At 33.0% G+C, this 11057-nt stretch overlaps 1 pseudogene; it reads left to right on the top strand.

Moving 5' to 3' along the window:
- The first annotated feature begins 3502 nt into the window (after nt 1-3502).
- LOC149155561 (acyl-coenzyme A oxidase 4, peroxisomal-like) lies at nt 3503-8428 on the top strand (annotated as a pseudogene).
- Nucleotides 8429-11057: the final 2629 nt, after the last annotated feature.

Raw genomic sequence — 11057 nt, 5'->3', positions numbered from 1 at the left:
TTGTTTCACTTAACAAGATGGCATAAGGAACTACGCTTTTAATTTTGAATTTGTTTATAATCAAACGCTTATGAATTTTCTCAATTTGTTTCCACTGCATCTTGCATGTACTATTGGCCCACAGTTCACAACCGAAGAGAATCACCGGAATCACTAAAAGCCCAAAAAGAGTTAGAGTGGATTAGTAGCTGGTGGTTCTTAATGGCTCAGGTTTCACTCTTGCAACATTCCTCTATGGACCTTTAAAAGGTGTTTTTTAATAAGGAAGCATAGCTCTTAGCCAAATACAAACACTTTTACATCTAGGCTTACAACATATTTATGTTAATATATTTTATTAAATTTATAATTTGAAAATTATACCTATATTTATAAAATTATAATTTAATCATCAAAATATATATATATAGAGAGAGAGAGAGAGCATGTTTATAAAATATTTTTATTAATAATTAGGATAAAGATGTGAGATTTATTCTAAAGAGAATTATATATTTTTAGCTTTTCAATTTAATTAAAAAAATCATATCCAAAAGTATTAAATTCAAATTCCATTTTATTTTTATTTATGGCATTGAGCTCTTATTGCTTATTGTTGCCTTAAAAAATTAGGTTTCGCTATTAATCTCCTTGAACCATAAATAATATAAGGCCTTTTAAAAAATTCTTCATTTGATCTCCAAGAAATTGTCTTCCTAGAAAGAACATAATGTTCTTAGAGGATTTATATTGCCTCAGAGACCTATGACCCAAGTTAATTCACAGGGTTTTTTGAATCCACATATGTGCAAATCATCATTTGTGGCATGTGGGAAGGGCTCGTGCGGCTGCAACAACATTTGAGAAAGGGATTGATCGTCGATTCATGTGGCAAATACGTTGGTCTCGTGGAAACAATTAGAGGGTTTCAAATGGTCCTTTCTAGAGAATTAGATGGTCTTACCGAAGTCTTTTTATTTGGTGGGTAATATTTCAATTGTGAATCTCATTGAGTATATATATGACCTGTTGTGTCTTGGCTAGAAGAGTAGGCGACCCCATAGCGGACGTCTCGGCTCTTGTTGAGGCATAAGTTTCCTGCTATTGTGCGGCTTGCAGGCGGTTGCACGTAGCCTAGGTTTATAGTGGCAGCCAGTTAGATTTGATCCTGGGTCTGTTCAGGATAACTCTCACCAGTTACCGATTGTCCTAGATATATATATATATATATATATATATATATATTTCGATTGTGAATCCACGTTAAAAGTATATTGGTTTTCTTTCCAATAGACGAATGCTTGCAACAAATGTATATTAATATGTTTCATTAAATTTATAATTCGAAAATTAAAATTATGTTTAAAAAAATAAATTTAATTACTAATAATTATTATGTTGATTGTAGAATTTAATTTTGCATGGTATGTTTATAAAATATTTTTAAGAATATGGATAAAGGGTTCAAATTTATCTTAACGAAAGTTATATCTCTTTAACTTTTCAATTTAATTAAAAAAATCATATTCACAAATATCAAATTTAGATTTCATTTTATTTATATTTATAGCATTGAACTCTTATTGCTTATTGTCGCTTTATTAGATTATTATTATATATTTTACTAAACTCGTATATTAATTCTTTTTATAATGAATAATAATAATAGTTTAAAATAAATTTATAATTTAGTTAATTTGTATGTTTTTTCATAATTTTGGCAATGTGAGGCGTATCATGAGATAAGTCTCTTGAGTTTTATATGGACTGATAGAAAGAAAGAAAATATTTTAACGTCCATGAGGCTAAAGAGAGCTGATGAGACAGATTGCTTCTTCATTTGTTTGATGTATTCAACTCTTTTTCTGTGACGCTTCAAAATAAATGCTCCCAGCCTCTCGACAAACCCCTCGCTAAATAGATTATCCCAAGAGCTAGCTGCCAGCATATCTGCATAACTTTCCCTGTTATGAAATGTTTTTCTATTTCCACTTTTCCGGAAGAACAAAAAATGCATACTCTTACCTCCCACACTTCCCTTGGCTTTTCCCAGTGTCCCGTTTCACAACGGAGTTGATGAGAATTAGTCCTTAACTGAGCAATAAGAATTTTGGCTCTCCAAGAGATATTGGCCTCTATGTATGCTTTTGGCTGAAGATTATGAGTGGGATTAAACAGTTTAATATAGTAATTTTTCTTTCTTCCTAGCTCCTTATCCCAAGTATGCTTGTGGAACTTTTCCATAACAAAAGTTTTTTGTTGTTTATGGGACACGCATTCAAGCAAATACCCCATTTACTAAACCATTTGTTATTTTGTTGCATCCAAGTTTTTTTGCTCTTCCACAATCTATCATTAGAGACGACCTTAGGCCATCTACCATCTTCCATTTGCTGAATATTTTTTAAATATATAAATTGATAGCTATAAGCATTTATCAGTCACAACTCATTTTTAAGTACTAAATGTTTTGACTTTTTTGTAATACAATTTTGGATGAGATAGTGATTTTGTGTTATTTAAAATGCATTTTTTGAATACATAAATAAACCCTATTTTTAATTATAGGTTCTTCTCACATAGTGGTTGTTTGACATTATAGGTTTTTACATGTGAGAAGGCCAAGGGCTAACCAGCTTGTCATAGGGCATTAAATGCTCAGGTATATGTATGCTCTATAACAAAATAACACACAGTCTTTACTTTTAATTTATGTAGCCACCAAAGACTGTGTGTTATTTTGTTATAAAGCATGCATATACCTGGGCATTTAATGCCCTATGGCAGGCTGGTTAGCCCTTGCCTTCTCACATAGTAGTTGTTTGACATTGTACAGATTTGGATGACGTGTTCCTCCCAGGTCAAGGAGTGTTAAGCAAAACTAATTGTTGGGGTTAGGTATTTCCTTCCTTGTTGCTCTGTACACGCACAAGTGGGGTTACGTATTTCCTTGCTCGCAGGCACCAACACTGGAACTTATCGTTCTTTTTATCTAAAATCTAGCCTTACGAGTGCTTCTAAGTCTGCCTTTGCTGAGCTTCATTGGAGCTTTTTTCATTTTAAATAAACTCTCGCCTTCTTCAAGACATGGGGTCACACCAAGGGTGCCATAAGAACGAGCTACAGACACAAAAGTACTCGGTGCGAGTTGGAGTTACGTGCATTCTTTCGATGCTCTAGGTGGAAAGAGATATGCTCTGTAATAAACAAGATTCTTGCCTCCTCCTTTGCATCAGCCACCACGAGGCTATTGGACGGAAGCCTTCAATATTGCTAGGCAGGTTGTTTTTTTCTCTCAGGGGCGGCCATTAATGGCCCTGCTGTCAATGTGGCCATGCTCATCGTCGGTCGCATATTTCTCAGCATTAGCATTGGTTTAGAAAATCAAGAATATTGCTCAGCATTGACATTTGTTTTTGCAATCAAGTTAGTCAATTAAGGCTCTGAACTTTCTTTGTTAATGCTCCCATCTGAATCTAAGTCTAGACCATTTTTGCAGTTTGTTCTGGTTTATTTGTTGGAAATGGCGCCTCTAAGGTTGCAAGGAGCGCTGAAAATTTTGCTTCCAGGTGTTCGTCAACACTGGAATCTTAGCGGCGAGCCTCATAAACTACAACAACCAGAGACTCCACAATTGGGGATGGCACCTCTCGCTAGCTATGGCAGTTGTCCTGACAGCCATAATGGCGATGGGACCGTTCTGGTTGCCTGACACGCCCAACAGCTTGATCGATAGAGGGCATCAAGAAAAACAAGAACCATGTTGGAGAAGATTAGCGGGACGCCTGAGGTTCAAGAGGAGTTCGATAACCTAGTAAGGACTTTTCTGACTCATTAATGTGCCATGTAATGTTTTTTTCATTCTCACAGGCTATGATTGAACCCAACTATGGCAGTGATGCAAGCTCTTTGAACACAACAACAACCAAGGTATGTTGTCATTCATGTCATAGGGATTTTCCCCTCGAATGTTGTCTTGATTCTTCATTAATTATCGTTTCAAAGAACAAAATTAGTGGCATAACTCATCCCATCCATTTTAGAAAATAAGGAAAATAAATTCTAATATCTCATCCATTGTGATGCCATTTGTTGGGTAATAATCATAACAGGTGGAAGGTGGTTGGAAGTTGGATGGCCAAAAACGTTGGATAGGAAACAATACCTTTGCAAACATACTAGATGTTTTTTCTAGGAATACAACCACAAATCAAATCATTGGGTAAGAGAAATAGTAGCAAAGATAAGTTGAATGGGCTATAATAGGTATTAGATCTTACTTATTTCATTTGTACCTTATGTATCAGTTTCTTTGAATAGTATTATTTAACGAATAATCTTGACCTACAGCTTTTGCCTACGAAAACAAATGACAAAAATGAAAGCATGCAAGATGAATTGCATGAAGAAGTACCAAGATTCCTTTTAAAGAAGAGGCTTCATATACAAAAAACATTTTATGTCATATGTATTGAATTTTTTCCTGTATATCTCATTTCCATGGATTTTCCACAGGTTCATTGTGAGCAAAGGTACTCCTGCACTGAGGGTAACCAAAATAGAAAATAAAATTGTGTTGAGGTGTGTTCAAAATGGGGACATTCATTTGAAAGGAGTTTTTGTTGCTAACAAGGATAGATTGTCAGGCATCGATTCCTTTCAAGACACAAGCAAGGTATGTTTCTGATAGTTGGCTGGTAATATTTGGATCTTTGAAAATCATTAGGAAATATGCATAAAGGAAGGTGACATGTACCAATGCATTTTCTTTTGGTGGGTCCATTTGATATAATCACCCTATTGCACTTTTATAGATTTTATATGCTCGTAGGTTAAACATCTATAATGTATGCTAATATTGTCCTTCAAATGACAGTTAAATAGTTGTCTGCAATTAGCAATAGTTTCATTTGTGTGCCTGGTTTAAAATCCACAGTGAGTTTATGCCTTTATTGTATTTCAGGTGCTTGTTGTATCATGTGTAATAGTTGCTTGGCAGCGCATTGGTATTACAATGGGTGTCTATGATGTGTCATAGGTGCAATATTGGTTTTTCTTGGACATTGACCTTGATTGGATTCCCTTAGTTAAAAAAAACGACGGGTGTCTATGATGTGTCACAGGTGCAATATTGTTTTTTCTTGGACATTGACCTTGATTGGATTCCCTTAGTTCATTTTTGTGTAGTTTAGTTGGGAATAAACCTCTACATCTGTTTTTCTCCGTATAGGTATTTACAAGAAATAAATCAATTTGGAGTGTCAATAAATTATTTCCAAATCAGCCACTAAAAACTTATTTGTATATAGTTGGGTAACATTCAAGTGATGAACTTAATGGGATGGTGGCTGTGCAAGTTGTATGACGATGGGAAGATGACTAAGGGCATGCCAACTTAGCCAAGGCATTTGACTTAATTGCAATAATAATTCTATCGAGAATTTGGCTATAATCATTTGTTTAAGGAGAGCACTTTTTGAGAATCTGCAGATATATGTTATGTTCTGAGATTTGTATAGGCTTAGAATACCTTGAAAGCAAGGGAGGTAGTGTCTTTGGGACGAGAATTACTTGGTGGCAATGGAATCTTGACCGACTTTCTAGTGGCTAAGGTATGTATTACCCCCCAGGATATGTACTGATGCCTGAAACCTTTAACACTAAAATGTAAGATATATTAACTAGTTTGCAAGTATAGTTTTAACTTTTCCTTAGAAAGTGTATATAGAGAAAGAGAATCAGAGGCTTGTATAATGTAGCATCTCACTACTTTTGGTGAAAAAACATGTTATCTTTAGTAGGACTAAAATGGTGGGAAGTTTTTCTAATTGCCTTTTCCCTTTTGGCATAGAACCTCAAAATACTGGATTAGCATTTTAAATTTCTATTGAAAGAAGAGCCCCTTTAGAATTTTTTATTTTCTCTTGGTTCTATACGTGGTGATTCTTTTCCTCTAGAGTGTGCATTTAATTACATAGATTTGGAAATCAATCTGCAATGTGAAAATTTGCATGAACATTGCTTTTATGTACTTAAATGCATGTTTGGTATTTTTGCAGGCATTTTGTGATTTGGAACCTATATACTCATACAAAGGAACATATGAAATAAATTTGTTGGTCACTAGGTGAGAAGTTACTGGAACTGCAAGTTTTGAAGCACTGACTGCTCGTAAACAATTAACTACAAAATTGTAGGTACAATTCAGCACCATGGAAAACTTCTTTATCAATATTTTTGGTTATCTAGACGCATTGTTGATAAGGCAAACATTTAGGTTTATAAATGTCAGAGTTGAAAATGGAAATGCAACCCTAGGAACTCTAGTAGCAAATAATCATGGACCAGCCTTTGTACGATGTTTATGATAGAACAATGCCTAAATGAGAGACCTCCAAAATGGATAAAAATGGAATTGAGATAGACATACAAAGCAAGAGTCCAAATGCAGGCCCATCTAAATTGGCTCAAAAAGTGTTATCATGTGTGTTATTGATTGCTTTTCAAATATCAAGTTTATGTTTTTGCCTTAACCCTTTTGATCTCCTCTCATGTACAGTCATTTTACAAGTAATTTTTCCTGCATGGCTTGAAGTAATATCCTAATTTGTGCAATATAGAAATATTTCAATATGTTATTTTAACTTGATCAGATATTTGTTCACGACAATAATAATCTTTCATGTGATCTCAAATTTTCCCCTCCAATCAAATCTACAATTAATATGGGAGCCTTTTTGTGAACGAATTCACTCTCGCCTCTAGTTTTGCCATCAGTAACTTTTATCTGGAATCGTTGAAGGTGTTCTCTATGTTTTTTGTTATGTATAAAATAATCATTATTAAAATATGTCAAAAGAGGTTTCAAACATTTATGCAATACATTTTTTTCCTACATAACATTTATATCAAAAACCATCCTTTATCACGTTAAAATTCATTTACATACAAAACATTTACATCAAAAAACATCTTTGATCATGTTAAAAGACAAATGAGCATCACTTTTCATTTACAGATATATATCTTCTCTGTTTTTTTATCGTGTCAAGCATTGCTTGTGGAAATCTGCATAAAGGAAGGTGACTTGTACCAATGCATTTTCTTTTGGTGGGTCCATTTGATATAATCACCCTATTGCACTTTTATAGATTTTATCTGCTCTTAGGTTAAACATTTGTAATGTATGCTAATATTGTCCTTCAAATGACAGTTAAATAGTTGTATGTAATTAGCAATAGTTTCATTTTTGTGCCTAGTTTAAGAACCACACTAAGTTTATGCCTTTATCGTATTTCAGGTGCTTGTTATATCACGTGTAATAGTTGCTTGGCAGCCCATTGATATTGCAATGGGTGTCTATGATATGTGTCACAGGTGCAATATTGTTTTTTCTTGGACATTGACCTTGATTGCATTCCCTTAGTTCATTTTTGTGCATTTTAGTTGGGAATAAAGCTCTACATTTGTTTTTCACTGTACAGGTATTTACAGGAAAGAAAGCAGTTTGGAGTGTCAATAAATTCTTTCCAAATCAGCCAATAAAAACTTATTCATATGTTGGGTAACATTCAAGCGATGAACTTAATGGGATGGCGACTGTGCAAGTTGTATGATGATGGGAAGATGACTCTAGGGCATGCCAGCTTAGCCAAGGCATGTGACTTAACTGCAACAATAATTCTATCCAAGATTTGGCTATAATCATTTGTTTAAGGAGAGCACTTTTTGAGAGTTTGCAGATATATGTTATGTTCTAAGATTTGTATAGGCCTAGAATACCTTGAAAGCAAGGGAGGTAGTGTCTTTGAGACGAGAATTACTTGGTGGCAATGGAATCTTGACTGACTTTCTAGTGACTAAGGTATGTATTGCCCCCCAGGATATGTACTGATGCTCGAAACCTTTAACACTGAAATGTAAGATATATTAACTAGTTTGCAAGTATAGTTTTAACTTTTCCTTAGAAAGCGTATATAGAGAAAGAGGATAAGAGCTTAGTATAATGTAGCATCTCACTACTTTTGGTGAAAAAGCATGTTATCTATAGTAGGACTAAAATGGTGGGAAGTTTTTCTAATTTCCTTTTCCCTTTTGGCATAGAACCTCAAAATCCTCTATTACCATTTTAAACTTCGATTGAAAGAAGAGCCCCTTTATAATTTCAGATTTTCTCCTGATCTCGTACGTGGTGATTCTTTTCCTTTAGAGTGTGAATTTAATTAGATAGATTTCGAAATCAATCTGCAATGTGAAAATTTGCATGAACATTGCTTTTATGTACTTAAATGCATGTTTGGCATTTTTGCAGGAATTTTGTGATTTGGAACCTATATACTCATACGAAGGAACATATGAAATCAATTCATTGGTCACTGGGTGAGAAGTTACTGGAACTACAAGTTTTAAAGCATTGCCTTCTTGTAAACAATTAACTACAAAGTTGTAGGTACAATTCATCTACTATGGAAAACTTCATTATCAATATTGTTGGTTATCTAGACACGTTGCTGACAAGGCATAAATTTAGGGTTATAAATGTCAAAGTTGAAAAGGGCAATGCAGCCCTAGAAACTCTAGCAGCAAATAATTATGGACCAGCCTTTGTAAGATGTTTATGATAGAATGATGCCTAAATAAGAGACCTCCAAAATAGATAAAAATGGAATTGAGATGGACATACAAAGCAAGAGTCCAAATGCAGGCCCATCTAACTTGGCTCAAAAAGCGTTATCATGTGCATTATTTATTGTTTTTCAAATATCAAGTTTATGTTTTTGCCTTAATCCTTTTCATCTCCTCTCATGTACAATCATTTTACAAGTATTTTTTCTTGCATGGCTTGAAATAATATCGTAACTTGTGCAATGTAATGACAATATTTCAATATGTTATTTTAACTTGATCATATATATGTTCACAGAAATAATGATCTTTCATGTGATCTCAAATTTTCCCCTCCAATCAAATCTACAATTAATATGGGAGCCTTTTAGTAATCAAGGAATCAACCAAAAAATTTGTGCTTAATCATGTTGATGGAGTCTACCATGTATATGTTGTTGGCAATTTGGATGTGGCTAAAACACATCATTGTGGATGTAATGACAAACTATTCCACTACTTGCAATGTCATGCCATGGATACACCTCTTGTAGATTAAGAGTTGATGAAGAGTGGGGACTTTATGAGTTCATGGATTGAGCAAAGCATAGTTATAGAAAATCTATGTGATAGGGTGCATGTCAACATTTCCATATATGTCTTCTTCCACTTTCGTCTCGTTATTTCAACAAATTTAATTTCTTATTCTTTACTTGTTTGGTTCATTGTCTTCCCTATTAGTTTTTGGCTATCTCTATCTCCTCGGTGCTTTTATGAGGGTATTTGATTGCCCTGACAACTCTCTAGATTTCGATAACACAACCATGTTCCACACACATCCCTCTACTTTACTAATTCCTTCCCATTCCCCTCTTAATTCCTCACGCCTTCCACGTCCACATCTTTGTTTCTTGCAATGCTACCTTTACGTCACTCTACACTCATCTACACTTCTATCGGAGTGTCTTTGCACCCTTTTTGTGCAAATGCTACTATTAATCCTTGACCAATTAATTTTCTTGCAATGAAGGCTTCTCAACAATCAATTAATCATCATCAAGCTTTCTCGTCCTTGATGATGAATGGAGTGTCCACCCAAAACATTGGACAAACTAAAATTCATACAAAAATTTCTACCAAATGTTTTCAACACTATAAACAACTGTGAAAGTCTACATTCTCTTATAAACTCTAAAATACTTACATTTTGCAAATTTTGAAACTCAAACCTACTATTCTAAAAAAATCTCTACACAATTTGAGAAAAAATAATTGGAAAAAAATTAGTTAATTAGACTACACTGTTAATTACTTGGTTTGCCTTTTTCAATGAAAAAAAAAATTGGCATTCTCTTAAATTGGCATATATTTTTCATGTCTTTTCCAAAAAAAGAAAAAATAGTAATTTTAGAAAAGGAAAAAGAAGTAGTAATTTTATCAGGTAAACCATTAAATAATATATGTTTAATTTAAATGTATTTTGGAAGTATTATATTATTTTTTGTGAGAAAAGTAATTTACGATAATATATGTGTTTTATTATGTTATGATTCTAATATTATTGGGGTTATTATGGTGCTTGTTGTTTGATTAATTGTAATGTGATTATGCATGTTAAGTTTAGTATGACTAAATAATATAACATTTTTTTAAAATTAATTTTTGTTTTCCTTTAATTTTATTAATATTTATGATAATTCTATAATTTCTGTAGAAATGTTGAACAATTTTGATTATGCATGTTAAGTTTAGTATGACTAATTAATATAACATTTTTTAAATTAAATTTTGTTTTTCTTTAATTAATCATTTTTGTTTCAATTTTATTAATATTTATGATAATTCTATAACTTCTGAACAACTTTGAGTTGCTTATGAATGTAGTCAATATTTTTTCCCAAAAAAAGCAATATCCTCAACATATAAGAGAAATATAGCAATATGTATAAGCATGTTAATACTACGCTCCCCTCTTCTTTTAAACATTACTTAATTTTTTCAATAGGGGTATTAAAAATTGGTGGGAGATAGGAAATATGTTTATTAATGTCTCTTGGCCACTATTTATAACATTTTATATTCACGTCAATTTTTTCATAGAGCCTAATCACAACACTATGAAGTTTAATAAGACCCCTATTTCTTCCAACATTTTTGATATCTTGGCTTCAAGAATAACATTGAAGACTTCTCTAAAATCAAAAAATCAATATAGAAGATATTTGGAAAATATCGCTTTTATTTAATGAAAAATGTGAAGCTTTAGATTGGTCGGATCCTCTTTATGTGGATATAAAAGATGAGTGTTCGTTATTTGGTGAACAATTTGTTTGAACTAGCTACCTATTTTATATGAAAGAAAATAAGTGTCACAAAAGAAGGGTGTCATCCTTTATTTTTTTTACAAAAACGCCTCTGAAATAGGACTTCCAAAAATGATGTTATCACAATTGGTGAAACAAAAAATATATTTT

Source organism: Pinus tabuliformis, chromosome 9 (assembly GCF_031772625.1).
Source record: "Pinus tabuliformis cultivar Carrire ecotype Pingquan chromosome 9, CPIR1, whole genome shotgun sequence".
In the NCBI taxonomy this organism is placed as follows: Eukaryota; Viridiplantae; Streptophyta; class Pinopsida; order Pinales; family Pinaceae; genus Pinus; species Pinus tabuliformis.
The sequence above is the reverse complement of the archived record's forward strand: the minus strand, read 5'-3'. Positions and strand labels throughout refer to the sequence as shown.